General features: G+C 32.3%; 1 non-coding gene across 1 annotated transcript; it reads left to right on the top strand.

Moving 5' to 3' along the window:
• The first annotated feature begins 1,796 nt into the window (after positions 1 to 1,796).
• On the top strand, positions 1,797 to 1,903 carry LOC131180321 (small nucleolar RNA R71). Its single transcript, XR_009149097.1, has one exon. It is a non-coding gene; the product is annotated as a small nucleolar RNA R71 (small nucleolar RNA).
• Positions 1,904 to 18,977: the final 17,074 nt, after the last annotated feature.

The following is an 18,977-nucleotide window of genomic DNA, read 5'->3' as shown; positions in this document are numbered from 1 at the left end:
AAAATCTGAGCAAAAGTTGCTACTTTAGGATTTTCATATTTTATTGTTCTACTATGTACCAAACAATTCTCCTAAGGGTCTTCAAGATACCTCTTTCTAAACTCTTCTTCCACAATTTCATCAATGACATCCACTCTTAAATAAGAATGAACTTCATGATGTTTCTTTAAAACCTGATTTAAATTAAACTCCATTTCTTCATCCCCAACTCTCAATGTCAATTTACCATTCTTTACATCTATGATAGCACTAGCTGTGGCTAAGAATGGCCTTCCTAAAATGATAGGAATGTGGACATCCTCTTCCATCACTAGAACTACAAAATCCATAGGAATGAAAATTTTTGAACTTTCAATGGCACATTCTCCAAAATCTCCATTGGATATTTGATAGATCGATTAGTTAGTTGCAAAGAAATGATTATTGGCTTTAAATCTCCAACCTTCAACTTCTCATAAATTGAGTGCGGCATCAAACTCACACTAGCTCCATGATCACATAATGCTTTGTCAATGCTAGTATCTCCAATGTGGTAAGGGATAGAAAAACTTCTTAGATCCTTCAACTTTGATGGGAGCTTATTTTGCAAAAGAGCACTACACTCTTCAGTTAATGCCACAGTTTCATAATCTTCTAGCTTCCTCTTATTTGACAAAATCTCTTTTAAGAACTTAGCATATGAAGGTATTTTAGAAATTACATCTGTAAATGGAATGTTGATGTATAACTTCTTCAAAACATCCAAAAACTTTCCAAATTGCATCTAACATTGCCTTTTGAAACCTCTGAGGATATGGCAATGGTGGCTTGTATAGTGGTGGAGGCATATATTTTTCCTCTATTTCTTTTTCAGCTTCTTTCTCCTTACTCACTTACTTCACCTTGAACTGAAGTAGACTCATTCTTATCTTCACTTTCTTTCATTTTCTTCTCCATTTTCACCTCATCTTTTTTCTTCTCCCATAACTTTCCCACTCCTTAGAATAACTACCTTGCAATGTTCTCTATGATTCTCTAGTTGACTTGGAAGTTTCCCTTATGCTTTACTTAAAGAACTTGCCTGTTGAGCTATTTGATTTTCCAACATCCTGTTATGAGTGGTGAGTTGATTTATCCTTGAAGTCAACTATTGAATCATTTCACCTTATTTCTATTGAGTTGAAAATAAATTCTTCATCATAGACTTTAGAATCGAATGTAGTTTGAAGACTAGACTAGTGGTTGTGAAACAAGTGCATTTTGAATAAGTACATTTTGATTCCTTGGTGGTGGAAATCTAGGTGGTGCTCTATTTTGCTAAAAATTCTATTGTTATTGAAAATTAAGAGGTTGTTAATAATTCTGCTGTTGACCTTGTTGACCGCCCCAAGAAAAGTTAGGATGATTCCTCCATACAAGATTGTATGTAGCAGAAAATAGATTACCAACTAGCCTCTGATTGTAATTCCTAATAAAATCAACTTGCTCACTTCCAAACTCTTGCCCATAAAAAGGAAAATTACTAACACAATTCACATTCCCTGTACCATAATCCTCTGTATGACTAGATCCTCTAATTGAAGCATCAGCTTTCATGCTCAGTTTCATCCTCTAACTAATATATACTAGCAGATAACTTCCTTGCTTCATTCCTTTTATAACTCCATTGATAATTATTATAGGAAATATTGTCTAATACTGAATAAGCTTCATCTTTTGATTTTTCCATAAAATTACCTCCAGATGATACGTTAATTGTACTTCTGATAGCTGGAGAAACACCATTATAGAAATGCTAAACAAGCATCCATTTAAGAATCTCGTGATGTGGACATCTCCTTTGAAGATCTTTGTATCTCTGCCATGCTTCATAAAGAATTTCATCATCTGTTGGTTTAAAAAAGCTCAACTCATTCCTCAATTTTGCAATCTTACTTAGAGGGAAATATTAAGCTAAGAAAGCTTGTGATAACTCATCCCAAGTAGTGATAGAACCCAGAGGTAATGAATGCAACCACTCTCTAGCATGATCCTTCAAAGAAAAAGGAAATAACCTCAATCGAATGACATTTTCTAACACTCCATTAATCTTCAACATATCACTAATTTCAAAAAAAATGTGCAAGGTGCACATGTAGACTCTCAATAGGACCTCCTCCAAATTGTGTTTATTGAACCATTGACAAAGAGAAGGCTTTAATTCAAAATTGTTTAATTCCACTCTCAGTCTTGTAATGCTTAGTCAAAAATTACCAAAAGTAGGAAAAGCATGATCCTTAACTAATCTGTTGTTAGGATTGTTGTTGTTAGCCATTGTTTTTATTTCCTATGCTTGATGTTGCTCTTGTTGTCTTTCTTAATCTTGTTGAACTCTAATTTCAACTTTTCTTCTTTTAGCATCTACTTTAAAAGCCTTAGCTGTCTTCTCAGTTTCAGGATCAAAAATTAAATCAATCTCCTCACTTCTTATTCTTCTCATATAAAGGATAAGTACCTAAAAAACAAAACAAATAAAATCTCAAAGTAAAATTGTAAAGAAAAATTAAAAATTAAAAATAAAATGCCCAAATTAACCAAACAATCAATAGTCTAATATCAAACAAAATCAAATCCCTGGCAACAGTGCCAAAAACTTGATTGGGGCTTTCCATAAGTATATAGATCATTCAAGTAGTAAAATAAGATATCGTCCCATAGGGATTTGTGCTTAAGTACCAAACTATAAATGTTATGATTATTTGGGCTATCAATAAAGTGTATCTAAATTTAAAAAAAAGTAAACGCAACAATTTAATGGAAACATAAAAAAAAAAAACAATGAGACAAGTAAGTAAATCTAAAACAAGTTGTAAAATCACTAAATTAGCAATGAGTATGTAAAAGTAGAATTAACTGATGGCAAAGGTGATTCCAGAGTTGGGGTTCATGAAGTAAATTTTACGAGGATTTGGATAAGTAAAACCGATTTTAAAGAAAATACAAGTTTGCAGGAAATTGATTCTAAACTTTTTCAATTTCTCTTTCAAGTAAACTAAAGAGTGGTTTAAAGGAAATCAAATCCGATTCTCATGTGATGTTCAATTTATGCAAAACTCTTTAAGCACTTTAATCAACTTTAAAATTCCTCTTTATCCGCTGGTTTATCTCTAATACTAGGTGACTAAGTTCAATATCTTGATTATCTATTAAAGATTTTTATCTCTCGGTCCTTTAATCAAAGATTAAGAATAAAATCCAAAGGGTACTAATAATGGGTATGTAAAGAAAGCACATAATGTATGAATCAAAACTTGTATATATCAAAATTTGGTTCAAACCAGTCTAAATCCACAAAATAGAACTCTAATCATTGCACCCAACTCTAAAATCAAGAGTATCTACTCACTCATAATTGTCTTTACAAGAAGAAGAGATGAAATAAAATAAATAGACATAAAAATAGACTGAAAATAAAGAAAACCCAGAAGAAGAGGATCCAAATCTCTAAGAAATAGAAGCTGGAACTATCACTTACAGAGGTAGGACTTCTCAAAAAATGGCATTCTGACTTTCTCTTTTCTCAAAAAAGGACTTTCTCTCTCTTACTTTTTATAGAAAAGAAGAGAATATGATGAATATATATGTGTCAAATTTTACCCTATAAAATCTAATGCGGAGAAAAGATAAAAAGGTATAATAGGTGGTGAGGTGTAAAAAATGGTCCAAGTCAGCTTAAAAATGGGCCAAGTATAAGTTCCAGCATTAGTGTTCAACATGCCCCGTGTTGGTTGAGAGATGAAGAAAACTTAAGCAACTTGAAAAGTCATACGGGGCATGGGACTTCTTCTGAAAATCGCTTGTTCACTTAACATTTTTGGTTCTAGTGCCGGGCAAAGTAACATGCCCCAAGGGACTTTGCCTAAAAATTGCTAGTTCACTTAATTTTTGTCTTCGTTGAACTTAAGAAGTAACATGCCACTTCTTAGGAAAATTTTGGCTATTCTCTGGAAAATTTTAGCTCTTTTCCAAACAATTTTTCCTCAATAATTTCACCTTTCCAAATCTTTAATTAACATCAAATCATCTATTATGACCCAACCTATGGGCCAAACCGACACTAGGACTTAGGCCAGCCTAAAGCCCCTGAGACCCGTAGTAAGCCTAACTATTCCTTAACCTAATCCTAAGGCCCATTTTGAGTCCAATCTTAAGAAATCAACCGAACAGAGTCTGACCATAACATGGACCATCCAACAGAGAGTTTTTTACTCAACCGACCGGTAAGCACAATATATATAATAATTTGGGGAGCTCAGCTCACCCTGTAACACCCCTATATGCATAGCTCTGTGTATTTCACTGTTCCAGTGACCGGTGTCAGTCTGGACAATTAAGAGGATTAGAACCATATTTAAGACACCTAGAAAAGTCTTGAATGAACATTAAAAGTGATTACCAGAAGGTTAAGTATAAATAAGAAAAACAAAGCATAAAAGGTTAAATGAGCCGAGGGTCACAGTGATTGGTGACCTTACCGTGAAGTGACTGTGAAGGCAACTGTAACTTTAATTTTAAACGGTACATTGTGACACCACAGTCCTAAGAAGTATTTAGAAGTTAGTGGAAAAGAGAAAATAATAGAAAAGAGTTGATAAGTAGGTCAAATAACTAGATTAGGGTTCCGGAAGAAACACTAAATTATTGGCAAACCATATGAAACCGGCGATGGGGCAAATTGGTCAATTCACCCCTAGAGGTGACTTATGACCTAACTGTCCAATAAAATCGAAGAAATTAAAATTTTGAAGTATAGATTTAAATTAAAGAAGTATGGAAAACAAAGGAAAAAGAAAAAGAAAGTAAAACACAATTTATGACATCACAAAGATGACATCATGCATGACATTAAAAATAAATTCTATTTAAGTAAAAAAGGAAATAAAAACACAAAAATTAAAAAGCAATCTAGTCACCTTCTTCACCATTTTGGTCGGCACACTCCCTCTCCCAACTCTCTCTCTAAAAACCTCCATTAAAGCTCACTTGGAGCTTGATTAAACACTAACTCTAGCCCTCAATTTCCCAACTGACTCCATCAAACCTTGCTTTTGCAACTTTAAAAGGAGAATTGAGAAAAGAAAAAGTGAAGAAAGTGAAGGATTTGAAGACTTGAAATTCAAAGAAAGAGGTTAGTGGATTTTCTCTTAAATCTCCTTTTATATTTATGTTCATAAACTTGAATTAGCTTAGAATTGATAAAAAAAAATTGAAACAAATCAAGCATGGTAAGGGCCAAGAGTGGATTTCGGCCAACACTAGAAGGACTAGGGTTTACATGATTTTGATGAATTTAAAAGTGTAATTAAGTTGAATTAAGTGTGTAGAAGATGAATATATACTTTAATTGCACTAATTAGATAAGTTGCAAAATTAGGGTTCTTGAGCCAATAAATTTGGGGAGAAATTTTGGACAAAATTGGTAATTGGTGTAATAGGACCTAATGGAGACTCAAAATGGTCAATTGGAACCAATTGGAGTGTGTTAGAATGGTGAGAATTGAAAGGCAATTCGGATTATTGAGTGTTCATTTCTGGATAGTTTGACCTAGGTCCATTTCAGGGACAAAAACTATAATTCTGCCACTCCAATTGGTGTGAGGCCAAGTGGATATGAAAGTAGACACATAATGCCACAATTTTCATGCAAAAACCATGCCCTGAAACTAACATTAGGTTAGTGAAAAATTAGGTCAAATCCGGGTAATGCACACTGCCACTGTATAAAAATGACCAAATAAACAGTGTTTGTTCATTTGGCCATAACTTGGTCTAGGAAAGTCCAAATGACCTGAATTTTGTGGCATTGGAAAGATATGACATAGGACTAAAACTTTTATGTAGAACACAAACCTAAATTCTGTCCATAACTAAGTCAATTTTCCACCCAAAATTGGTTGCCCAAAACTACCAGAACCAAGAAAGTGCCCAGAATTTTGGGTTAAAATTAATCTGGCTAGCCTTAGAAAAATAGGCATATATTGGGCTAAAAGACTTAAAATGGAGTGATTCAAAAAGGAAATTAAAGATAAGACAATAAGGAATAACTTTGATGAAGGACACTTAGTCAAATTCCCACAGTAACCAGACTAATGGAACAGTAGAAAACAAGGGATCAAAACTGAAAAATTACAATTTCTCATAGGAGACTTAGAAATGGAAATGGCAATCAATGCCAACAAATTAGATACCCATAAATTGGTATGTAGGTGTAATTGGAATTTACATACCTATTAAGCATGAGAAAGTCAATGCCACAATGGGTTAGGCTGTGTATTGATGTAAGATTGGAATGTCATTGCTTATACATCACGCTAGCTAAAACCACATGAGAAAAACTACCCTACACATGATTTAGAGCTTGCTACCATTGTATTTGCTCTGAAGATCTGGCGACATTATCTGTATGGGGAGAAGTGTTACATCTACACAGATCACAAGAGCTTGAAGTACTTGGGCACCCAGAAAGAATTGAATTTGAGATAGAGGAGATAGTTAGAGCTGATAAAGGACTTTGATTGTCTAATAGACTATCAGCCAGGGAAAGCATATGTGGTGGCTGATGCCTTAAGTTGTAAAACTATGGCAAGTCTAAGAGTTTCTCCTTTGTCTATGGTACATGAGTTAAAAGCACTACAGGCTAGTTTGGAGGTCGATGATGAGGGACAGACAGTAGTTGCATGGCATGTACAACCAGTATTGATTAATCAGATTAGAATGGCTGCTCAGAATGATGAGAAGTATCAGAAATTGATGGAATGATGAGAAGTATCAGAAATTGATGAAGGAAGTTTAGGATGGCAAGAAACCTGAATTTTCTATGAGAGATGATGGCTTACTGCTACATCAGGGCAGAATGTGCATTCCTAATGATGTTGACTTGAGACAAATCATTATGAAGGAAGCATATGAGTCTCCTTTTGCTATGCACCCTAGTGGCACTAAGATGTACAAAGGGCTAAAGGAACACTACTGGTGGATAGGTATGAAAAGGGATGTAGCTGATTTTGTCTCCAAATGCCTAACTTGTCAGTAAGTGAAGGTAGAACATCAAGTACCAGCTGGGTTACTACATCCATTGCTAGTACCTGAGTGGAAATGGGAAAGAATAACCATGAATTTTCTGATGGGACTTCCGAGGACACAGAAGAACCATGATGTAATATGGGTCATAGTGGACAGATTGACTAAGTCTGCTCATTTTCTGCCAGTTCAAATGGACTACAATATGGAGAGATTGGCTAAACTATACATTGATGAGATAGTGAGACTGCATGAAGTGCCAGTATCTATTGTGTCAGACAAAGATCCTAGGTTCACTTCTAGATTCTGGGGTAGTCTTCAGAGAGCCCTAGGAACTAGATTGAATTTCAGTACGACATTCCACCCACAGACAGATGGACAGTCTGAGAGGGTAATTCAGATATTAGAGGATATGCTACGGGCTTGTGTGATTGAATTTGAAGGTAGTTGGGACACACACTTGCCTCTAATTTAGTTTACTTATAACAATAGCTACCAATCAAGCATTTGGATGCCTCCATATGAAGCTTTGTATGGCAAAAAGTGTAGAACTCCTCTATGTTGGGATGAAGTGGGTGAAAGAAAAATGATTGGCCTAGAGATTGTTCAGCAGAAAGAGGAAAAGATCAGACTGATCAGAGATCGATTCAAGGCTGCATTAGACCATCAGAAGTCCTATATTGATCTGAAGAGGAGGGATATTGAATATGCAGTGGGTGATAAGGTATTCCTCAAGGTTTCCCCTTAGAAGAAAATCATGAGATTTGGCAGAAAGGGGAAACTCAGTCCTCATTTCATTAGACCGTATGAGGTTCTGGAAAGAGTGGGTCCTCTAGCATATCGATTGGCGTTACCTCCAGAGTTAGAGAAGATACATAATGTCTTCCATGTGTCCATGTTGAGGAGGTATAGATCCAACTCATCTTATGTACTACCAGTAGAAGAGATTAAAGTGAATCTAGACCTCACATATGATGAAGAACCTATTGAAATTCTGGCATATGAGGTGAAGCAACTGAGAAACAAGCAAATGCCACTGGTTAAAGTGCTGTGGAACCATCATTCAAGCCAGGAAGCTACTTGGGAGCGTGAGGAGGATATGAGGAGACAACACCCACAGTTGTTCAGAGACTGACCCCAGGTAAAATTTCGAGACGAAATTTATTTTAAGGGGGGGAGAATTGTAACACCCCTATATGCATAGCTCTATGTATTTCACTGTTCCGGTGACCGGTGTCAGTCCGGACAATTAAAAGGATTAGAACCATGTTTAAGACACCTAGAAAAGCCCTGAATGAAAATTAAAAGTGATTACCAGAAGGTTAAGTATAAAGAAGAAAAACAAAGCATAAAAGGTTAAATGAGCCAGGGATTACAGCGATGGGTGACCTTACAGGGAAGTGACTGCGAAGGCAACTGTAACTCTAATTTTGAACGGGACATTGTGACATCCCATTCCTAAGAAGTATTGCGAAGTTAGTGGAAAAGAGAAAATCACGTAAAAGAGTTGATAAGTAGGTTAAATAATTATATCAGAGTTCTAGAAGAAACACTGAATTATTGGCAAATGAGATCAGACCGGCAAGAGGCAAATTGGTCAGTTCACCCCTAGAGGTGACTTATGACCTAACTGTCCAATAAAATCAGAGAAATTAAAATTTTGAATTATAGATTTAAATTAAAGAAGTATGGAAAAACAAAGAAAAAAGAAAAGGAAAGGTAAACACAATTTATGACATCACAAAGATGACATCATGCATGACATTAAAAATAAATTCTATTTAATTTAAATTTTGACTAAGTCAAAAAGGAAATAAAAACACAAAAATTAAAAAGCAATCTAGTCACCTTCTTCACCATTTTGGCTTGCACACTCCCTCTCCCAACTCTCTCTCTCTAAAAACCTCCATTAAAGCTCACTTGGAGCTTGATTAAACACTAACTCTAGCCCTCTTACTCCATTGAAATTCAAAGAAAGAGATTAGTGGATTTTCTCTTAAATCTCTCTTAGATTTATGTTCATAAACTTGAATTAGCCTAGAATTGATAAAAAAAAATTGAAACAAATCAAGCATGGTAAGGGCCAAGAGTGGATTTCAGCCAACATTGGAAGGACTAGGGTTTGCATGATTTTGATGAATTTAAAAGTATAATTAAGTTGAATTAATTGAATAAGTTGCAAAATTAGGGTTCTTGAGCCAATAAATTTTGGGAGAAAATTTGGAGAAAATTGGTAATTGATGTAATGGGACCTAATGGAGATTCAAAACGGTCAATTGGGACCAATTGGAGTGTGTTAGAATGGTGAGAATTGAAAGGTAATTCGGATTAGTGAGGGTTCATTTCTGGACAGTTTGATCTAGGTCCATTTTAAGGACCAAAACTGTAATTCTGCCACTCTAATTGGATATGAAAGTAGACACATAATGCTACAATTTTCATACAGAAACCATGCCCTGAAACTGACATAAGGTTAGTAAAAAATTAGGTCAAATCCGGGTAATGCACACTGCCACTGTACAAAAATGACCAAATGAACATACCATAACTTAGTCTAGCAAGGTCCAAATGACCTAATTTTTGTGTCATTGGAAAGATATGACATAGGACTACAACTTTTATGTAGAATACAAACCTAAATTCTGCCCATAACCAAGTCAATTTGCCACCCAAATTTGGTTGCCCAAAACTACCAGAACCAAGAAAGTGCCCAGAATTCTAGGTTAAAAATAATCCGGCTAGCCTTAGAAAAATAGGCATATCTTGGGCTACAAAACTCCAAATAGAGCGATTCAAAAAGGGAATTAAAGCTAAGACAATAAGAACAACATTGATGAAGGACACTTAGCCAAATTCCCACAGTAACCAAACCAATGGAACAGTAGCAAACAAGGGACCAAAACTGAAAAATTGAATTTCTCTTAGGAGACTTAGAAATGGAAATGGCAATCAATGCCAACAAATTAGATACCCAAAATGTGGTATGTGGGTGTAATTGGAATTCACATACCTATTAAGCATGAGAAAGTTAACATTTTGACTTGAATAGTGCCATGAATAGTAACCCCGAAATGAAAAATTCAAAGAATACCATTTTAAGCACATTTAAGAGTACCATTAAATAAGCATGAAATAAATTGTTAGATTTATTATGAAATGTGATACTGAAACACTATAAACTGTGTTTTTCAGTTGAAAAAGACACTGAGAAGGATAAGGACAAGTGAGTCAAGGCCTAGAGGCGACTCAGTCCAGGTTTATGCACAATAAACCTTAATTTATCGTTTTCTTATTGAAAACTTGATGTGTTATGCATTGTGAATTTATTATGTTAATTTTGGGTTTTGAGAACTATTGTGTTGCCCCTTTGTGAATGGAAATTTGACTTTGGAATTTGATTGGGCTTTGTATGAAATATTTAATAACTTGTTTTAAATTAGTTTTGGATTCACACTTAGCATGACAGTACCATTATATTCCTCCTCCGTTTATGGGGTTGAGATCGACTATATTCCTCCCTCTCTGGCTTGTTAATTGAGGTTGAGAACAGATGAGTACTCATATAGCTAGCTAGCCACCTCCCTCATTGATTTCGATTAGTGAGGTTGTAAATTGCTTTGCCGTGGTGTACAACACGGCATTGATCGAAAATTTTGTGTCATGACCTAAGTTGTGTATGGATTGGTAACACTGTGTTTATTAAATTATTTGACAAAATTGTGTTATAAATGTGATTTGAAAATTGTGAAATATGATTGTGAAATGTTTGAATTATTATTATTAGTGAATGTTTTAATTTCAACATGTTAAATATTTTTTTTATTATGCACCACTGAGTAAATCATACTCAACGATAGCTTTATTTGCTATCGTAGATAAGGGAAAAGAAAAAGCAGCAGAATGAGCTACTGAGTTGACGAGGACTTCACTGACTTTTTGGTACGAGTGTTATTTTATACCCAATGTATTTAGTTTTATGTAAATATAGAATTGTTCATACGTATTGATGTAAATTGAGAAGTTGTACAGTAAACTTGTAATAATATTATTTTTGAATTTTATGTCTGTAAATTAATTTTTTTATGCAATGTGCATGAATTTATCTAGTTATTTTTGAAAATATTTGAGATGTGAATTTTGAATGGAAATTGGTTGAATTGTGTTAGTTTGAGATTTATTTGGAGGTTGGGAGTTGTGAAATAAATTATTGGAAGTGCTATTTACAAGTTTTTAAAATTTGGTTTTTTCCAATTACAGACGACACTCTGCCGAAATTTTTACAAAATTTGCAAAAAAATAAAATTTATCAAAATTTTTACCTAGTATTTAAACTGCAAATCAAAGTTTTTAATACATGTTAAAAGTGCTCACTACCTTCAAAAGAAGATAAAATTATTTTAAAATCCCTTGTAGTGTATTTAATGGGTTATCAGTAGGTGAAGTTCGATAATTCATTAAGTATACTACAGAAACATGTCATGTCTTACGGAGGGGTAAGGTGTGACACACCCTCCACATACTCATAACAATACTAATTCAAATGGGATCTCAACTCCCTCATTCAACCCAATGATCATCCATGCATACTCACATATCATGCTTACAATTCCATTTAATGCATACCTAACAGATCCAAATGAATACATCACTAATAATAATAATACATGCAAAGTTTTAGAACAGAATACAATTAAATGCCGATAGTAGACCTGTGAAGAAGAGAGTAGATTAAACTCAATAAAGGACCTCCTATATCCTGGAAAAAATAGTTGAACAGGAGTGAGCATTTGACTTAGAGAGTAAAATACCGATTTTAAATATAATTTCTATAGCTATCTAAAGCTAATGCATCCTAAAGAGTGGTATGCAACACCTTTATAGTTTTCACACAAATCACATCGTAAACGACTAAAAGATAATTTGGAGCACTCACACACCCACATAATATTCAAACAATACATATATGAGAGCTGATCCCCTATACAGCTCTCTTAATTCAACCTCTGCCAGCGAGTACATCTCAAGCCGAAATTTCTCTTAATAGACTAAATGTGAGGGCTAGCGAGATCATCTCGAGTCGTGCCTACCCTAACTTATTCATAAAAAGATTGGTTCCCAGCAAGTCAAGCTCCAGCGGCGTCTACTCGTCTTGTCCATATCCGATATCACACACCACATGCACGCCAACATACGCACCCTGCTCCAAATTGTCATAAAACAATATCCACATTCATTTCATCAATTAAAAATGCAATATAAAGTATGCCTAGTATTTAACTACGTAAATATATATTTATAAGTGATGCATGGGCATGCCTTAAATATATATAATATTGAAATTATAATTAAAATCAATATTTTACTCACAAACGTAAACCGAGGTCACTGTGGTGGCTGGGTGGAGGAGGAAGGCTGTCCCGACTCACCTGACAATTACATTACAATTATTTAATATAACTGACTCAATGCAAGTTTAAAAGAACCAAAGACATCCTAAGTCGTGTCGAAAATCCGGCAGAGTTTCCCATAAATCTAGGACCTATCCAACCTATAAAATGGCTCAAAATACACTTTTATATCCATAAGTCACACAACCATATCTCAATCATATCACATGGCCCCTCCTGGGCCCATCCAAACAGTCAACAACCACAATTTTAGAAAATTACAATTTTATCCTTAAAACTAACTTTTTGTAAAAACTATCCAAATGAGCTCTAAAAATTTTAAATTTTTTCCCTACAGTCCTTAGCAATATTACTGTGCTGATAAAAAAGTTATTATAATTTTCTAACTACCCATGAATATTTTATGGATTTTTAATTTAAACCTGAAATTAAATAATTAAGGAAACTTAGGGTTCAGGCTTACCTACACCAATTTTGATGCTTGAAACATGTCCGGGACATCTGAAAACAGTGGGGTAACCTATAACTTTGACCCGTTTCTGAAGTGGTTCCAGCGGCCTGCTTGTCTAGCCCAAAAATGCAGACCTGATCAACAGTCGAATTTCTGTGAATTGAAAGTATCTATGCGAAGCCCATAACACGGGGGTTAGTGCATAATTTTTACGGAATTTATTAAGCTCATATAAAGCTCGAAAAAATATTACAAAGTTTCATGGGCCCATCGAAAAATGGTGTCAGAAAATTTTGAAATTTATGTTGCTGCGAAGCTCCGGTTGAGTGGAACATGCTTGGGGTCTTGAATTTTTAATAGGATTTACGGTTTGGAAGAGATCTAGCCCATGAGTCAAAATGGACTAAAACTTTTGAAGCTTGATTCGCACAAATCGGGAAATGATACAACGCAAAATTGGTATCTACATGATGCCCTTAAAGAGAGGAGCGCTTTGATACTAAGAACGTCAAAAATGACAATCGGAGAAGGAAGTTATGGCAAAGAGAAGAAAAGGAAAGACAATAAAGAAAAGGAAAAGAAGAGAGAGAGAGAGAGAAGAGAGAGAGTAGGGGGGGGGGGGGGGGTAGCTTTAAAAGCTGTTGGTTCTCTCTTTTTTACTTTCATGGGTTTTTCTACTAAATACAAATCTTTTGTTTTTCAAACAAGTCCCTACAAGTTTTCATTTTCATTTTTTTAATACAATTATGTAAAAATATAATTTTGACACAATAAATAAAAATATTAATAAAATAATACTCTTAATTAAAAATATTTTATTAAAAAAAATCTGGTTGTTACATCATCTCTACTTGAACTTTTTTATCTTTAAATCACCATAAAACCTATTAAAAACATGAAAATTCTAAAAATCAAATACAAAATATTAAAATTAGAAATTTAACTAAATTAAATACTAAAATGCTATAAAAGACTAAATTTATATAGCAAAATGAATGCAAAATGACGTTAAAATACCTATATAAAATATGCACATCAATATCTCTAACTAATCTAATATGGCACAGTGCCATGCTATAAAATAAAAAAAAATTAAAGAAACTAAAACGCCTCATGTGAAATTCATATTAGTCTTGCAATCTTTACCTCGTGTTTATTAATCCTACTCGAAGGTCCAAAAATTATGTTTTTTTTAATCAATTAAGGATTGGGTCATCATACCACTGAAAATACCCAGTGGCAATTGAAACTCGACAATTTCATACCCAAACACATAAATGGGGTATATTTAGTACAACAAATTGTTTCACAAAAAAAAAAAAAAATCCAACTTTAAAGTAACAAAACTCATCTAACATACTTACCCCCTATTTTTTGCACGCAAAAAAGGTGTTTAAACTTGTTTGGCAATGAATTTTAGATGCTACTAGAAAAAATAATTCAGAAAAAACTATTTTGTTATTTTGATGTTCTTATACTAAAGCATGTTAAATTTATTTTTAAATCGGATTTTAAAACTCTATATTGTAAAAGGTTTTGCGATCGCCAAACAATTCTCATCAAAGTGGAAAATAAGGAGTCACCACTTTAATTTTCAGGAAAAATTAAAGAAAACTATTTATTATTAAAAAAAATTGAAAAGAGTGTTTGCCACTTCTAATCTAGAAATCCAGGGTTCGGGGTCCGTATACGTGAGGAGAAGGTGTTAGGCACCCCATAGTTGTCCCTAGACAGGGTAGATAGATTTAATAATGTCCTCATAATAATTTAATACAAATAATTTTAATGGAGTTTAAATAATAATATTGGTTCCCTGTATTTGTTCAAAAAAAAAAGGGCATAAAGGTGGGAACACATAAATACCTTACTAGTAAGTCAAGTAATTGATATGACCTTAACAATGAATTTTGACTCTATTTTATTTATTATAAAATGGCAAAAAATAACCAATTTTATATTGATTTTGATATAAAAGTATAAGATGTGAAATAAGCTTTCAAATCTAATTATTGATGAATTTCCTAGAGAAAGAAAAAAAATTGAAGAAGACCTAAGTGGTAATTTTGCGGTCAAATGAGATTAAATCTAAAATCTTTTGCTAAAAATTAAATTTACTAAAATTTAAGATGTGTGCAAAAATAAAAGTGGACATTAAATCATTTGCTAACTAAAAATTAAGTTTTGCTTAAAATTTAAAGAGGTGAATTTTGAAAATGGAATCATGTTGTCGAAAGTAAAAGCCATAAAAAGAAATCTTGATTTTTCAAAGTATAAGTCATTTATCAGTCGAGAAATTAATATAGATTCATCAGTCAAGAAATTAATATAGATTAAGACTTCGATTCATTTTAATCAGTATCCTAATAATTAAAAAGAATGTGTTAATTAATGCCTAAAGAGTTTGACTCATTAGTAGGTACCCTACTTAATAAGGTCAAAGTCTTATTGTCGGCACTAATTAACCACAATCTTAACCTTTACTAATTTAATAAAAAAAAAAAAAACCATACACATTTCATCATTCATGAGTTAAACATAATTTAATAACAAAAGGGATTTAACACATATTAAATCAAATATTAGTTGCTTACAAATTTACCAAAAATTTATTAGAGTTTCCCTTAAAAATTGGACATTTTCCAATTTTTAACAAAACACAACCCGTACAAAATTGTCATCCTGACTTGCACATTTATTCATGCATCTTCCATCTCAATAAGAAAATCACACAAAATAAAATAAAATAAAAATAAGATTAAGAAATTCGAGGTGGATTTTGGTTTTAGATAAAGTCTTAACTTGACTAAAATTGGAATGAACTTATTTTCTATTCCTTCTAACCAACCATGTATTTACTTCGCAATTCATAACACTAAAAGTATAATGAATAGAAAATACTCACAAAAAAAATCTATTTGATAATAATAATAATAATAATAATAATAATAATAATAATAATAATAATAATAATAATAATAATAATTTAAGGGGTATCCCCTTATTTAAGCAATTAAAGGGGTACCCCTTTAACTACTAAAAACAAATTTTTTTTATGTAAAAGTTTTATTTGATAATTTAATTAAAATAATAATAATAACAATAATAATTAAGGGGCATCCCCCTATTTAAGTAGTTTAAAGGGTACCCCCTTTAACTACTAAAAATAAATGTATTTTTTATAGAAAAGTTTTATTAGATAATAATAATAATAATAATAATAATAATAATAACAATAATAATAACTTAAGGGGCATCTTCCTATTTAAGTAGTTTAAGGGGTGCCCCTTTAACTACTAAAACAAACATTTTTTTATAGAAAAGTTTTATAATAATAATAATAATAATAATAATAATAATAATAATAATAATTTAAGGGGTATCCTCCTATTTAAGTAGTTTAAGGGGTACCCCTTTAACTACTAAAACAAACATTTTTTAGAGAAAAGTTTTATTTGATGATTTAATTAAAAGTAATAATAATAATAATAATAATTAAGGAAAAGGTTTATAAACTCCAACCAGAACATAAGAATATATCTTAAAAGCAGCATGTATTTTAAATGGATATTACCCTTAACAAAAGAACCATACATAAGACAAAGTACACATAAACAAATTATAGGAAAATGGTGAGATCAATGGCCACTATCCACAAAGATATACGCATCATAAAATATTAACCATCAAACCATCAATGTTCAATACGAATAGATGATTCACTAATATAGCTAAAAACAATTAAATAATCACAAATACACTTTAGAAAACAAATTAGTTTAATTTAAAAAGGAAATTACTAAAATAGGACTCAAAAGTCAAACCAGAATTGATATCTATTTAATTCTAGTATTATTATAATCATCACTAGCATTTACATATAAGACAAGACAAACATGAAATGAAAATACCTTTTCTTTAATAATTCCTAATACAATTTTAAAGCAACCATGAGAGAATGTTAAAATTTTTTCAAAAAAAAAGAAAGCATCACATGTTTCCTTAAATAATCATCTAGAATACTAATACACCTCAACACAAAAGTGATTGCAAAGATAAATTTATAAGCTTAAATATTATAATCATAAATGCCATGATATTAAGTTATTTCCTATGGTTATTACACATCAAAGCCTTAGTATTAACAAATATTTCACCCCCCAGGTCTTACTAGCAAGGAGGCATTGTCAATACAAAACATGTAGACTAGTTGTTAAGTTTCACTAAAAACATCAGAAAATGAAACAACATTATAGTAGATTGTCTTCTTAATAAATGAATTACCCAACTTCAATTTGTATACCCGATTGCAGTTTAAATATTCTTTCCCAACAGGCCAATAAGGCATGGCTTTAAAAAAACAGAAGCATAACCATTTGGATGCCTTTACAAGCACATAGCACTCATAAGAAATTATGGAGACCCATGAGCAAAAGTTATGCTAAATCAATTAAATGATTATGAATCAAGGTAGTGCAAAGCATTGAGACATAAGAATCTCAAAAATCCCTAATCGAGCTAAGTTTCAAACACCAATCCTAAAGCTAGAACAACATAGAATTTTACTCTCAGATTGACAATATTAAGACACATTAAAGGCATTCACAATATATACATCCATAGATAATTATTTAATAAGGATTCATGGAACAAGAATGAAAACCCATTCCATTAACCAAACACCAGAAAATTAGTAAAAGTGACTAAAAAAAGGACATGAGATTATAGTTTGGTCTCTACCCACAGTACTAAGGACAGTTTGTAATGGAGAACACAATACTACAAACCCGAATCTGAACCAAAATAGTGCTTTAGGACATGATTTGAACCAAGCTATATAAAAAAATTATCGGTACTCTGTTTTATACAATTTTAGGGGAAAAGAGTGGGCAACGAGGTGATAAACTAATGGGGTATGTTGATTTTTTGTGGAGAAATCAAAAGGAAATTGATTTTGACAGAAGACTTCATTCCAAAGTGGAAACAGATTTTGATCAAGGACTGCGTATAAGAGTGGCATTGAGCAGCGTTAGGCAGAGGATGGGAAAGCGAAGGGAAAGGGCCAAACTACAATCCCAAAAACATTTTTTTTTTATTTCCCTTTATATATGTGTGTGTCTGTGTGCATATATATATATATATATATATATATATATATATATATATATATATATATATATTTGCTGAAGAGGATCACTTTGTCTAAAACTCTCCCCCTTTGTAACAACAATTGGGTATTTATAGAGGGCTCAAAACCCTAAAATAAAGAGTGTGGATTCAAGGAGAGAAAATGGAGGGTTGGGATTAAAAGTCTAAATTTTATTTCTATTTCTCTTATTTATTTATTATTTTTTCAATCTAAAGACCAAAAATTAAAGAGAAAGAAATTAAAGGCTAATATTGAGTAATACTAATTTTGTTTTTATTTCTTTTTAATCTAATGGTCTAGATTTATCCTTACAAAAAGTAAGGACTAAGATTAAAATGTACATTATTTGTTTTTATCTCTTTAACTAATTTTAATCTAATTGTGAGGAAATTATCCTTACAAAAAGAGATCAAGGGTCAAGATTGAAGAGTACTAAATTTGTCTTTTCCTTTTTAACAAACTCTATATCTAATGGTCTACAATTAATTCTCTAAATATTTAATGGCTAGGATTAATTTGGGATTATTTTGTTTTATTACTTTTGATCTAAGGGACTATATTTGTTCTTGCACATATAAAAAGCCTAGATTAAAATATACAAAAGTTATTTTAATGAACTCCTAATCCAAGGATGGAAAAATAAATCCTAAGAAAATAGATGGCTAAAATCACATTGTACCATTTTGTCATTTTGACTTTTAATCCTAAGGTCTAAATTAATTCTTACAAAAATTAGGGGTCAAGATTAAAAGGTGTAAAATGCTTTAATTAATTTTTAATCTAAGGGTGGAAATCAAATTCTAAGAAAATTAAAGGTTAAGATTAAAAAATTAAATTTGTTTTTATTCTCTAAAATCTAATGGCTAAGAAATAAAATTAAAAAGAAAATAAAGGGTGAGGATTAGTTAAAACAATTTTACTCTTTTTCTTTAAT

The sequence above is a fragment of the Hevea brasiliensis genome, chromosome 5 (genome assembly GCF_030052815.1).
Source record: "Hevea brasiliensis isolate MT/VB/25A 57/8 chromosome 5, ASM3005281v1, whole genome shotgun sequence".
Lineage (NCBI taxonomy): Eukaryota > Viridiplantae > Streptophyta > Magnoliopsida > Malpighiales > Euphorbiaceae > Hevea > Hevea brasiliensis.
Note: the sequence above shows the minus strand (reverse complement) of the source record. Positions and strands in the feature narration are given on the sequence as shown.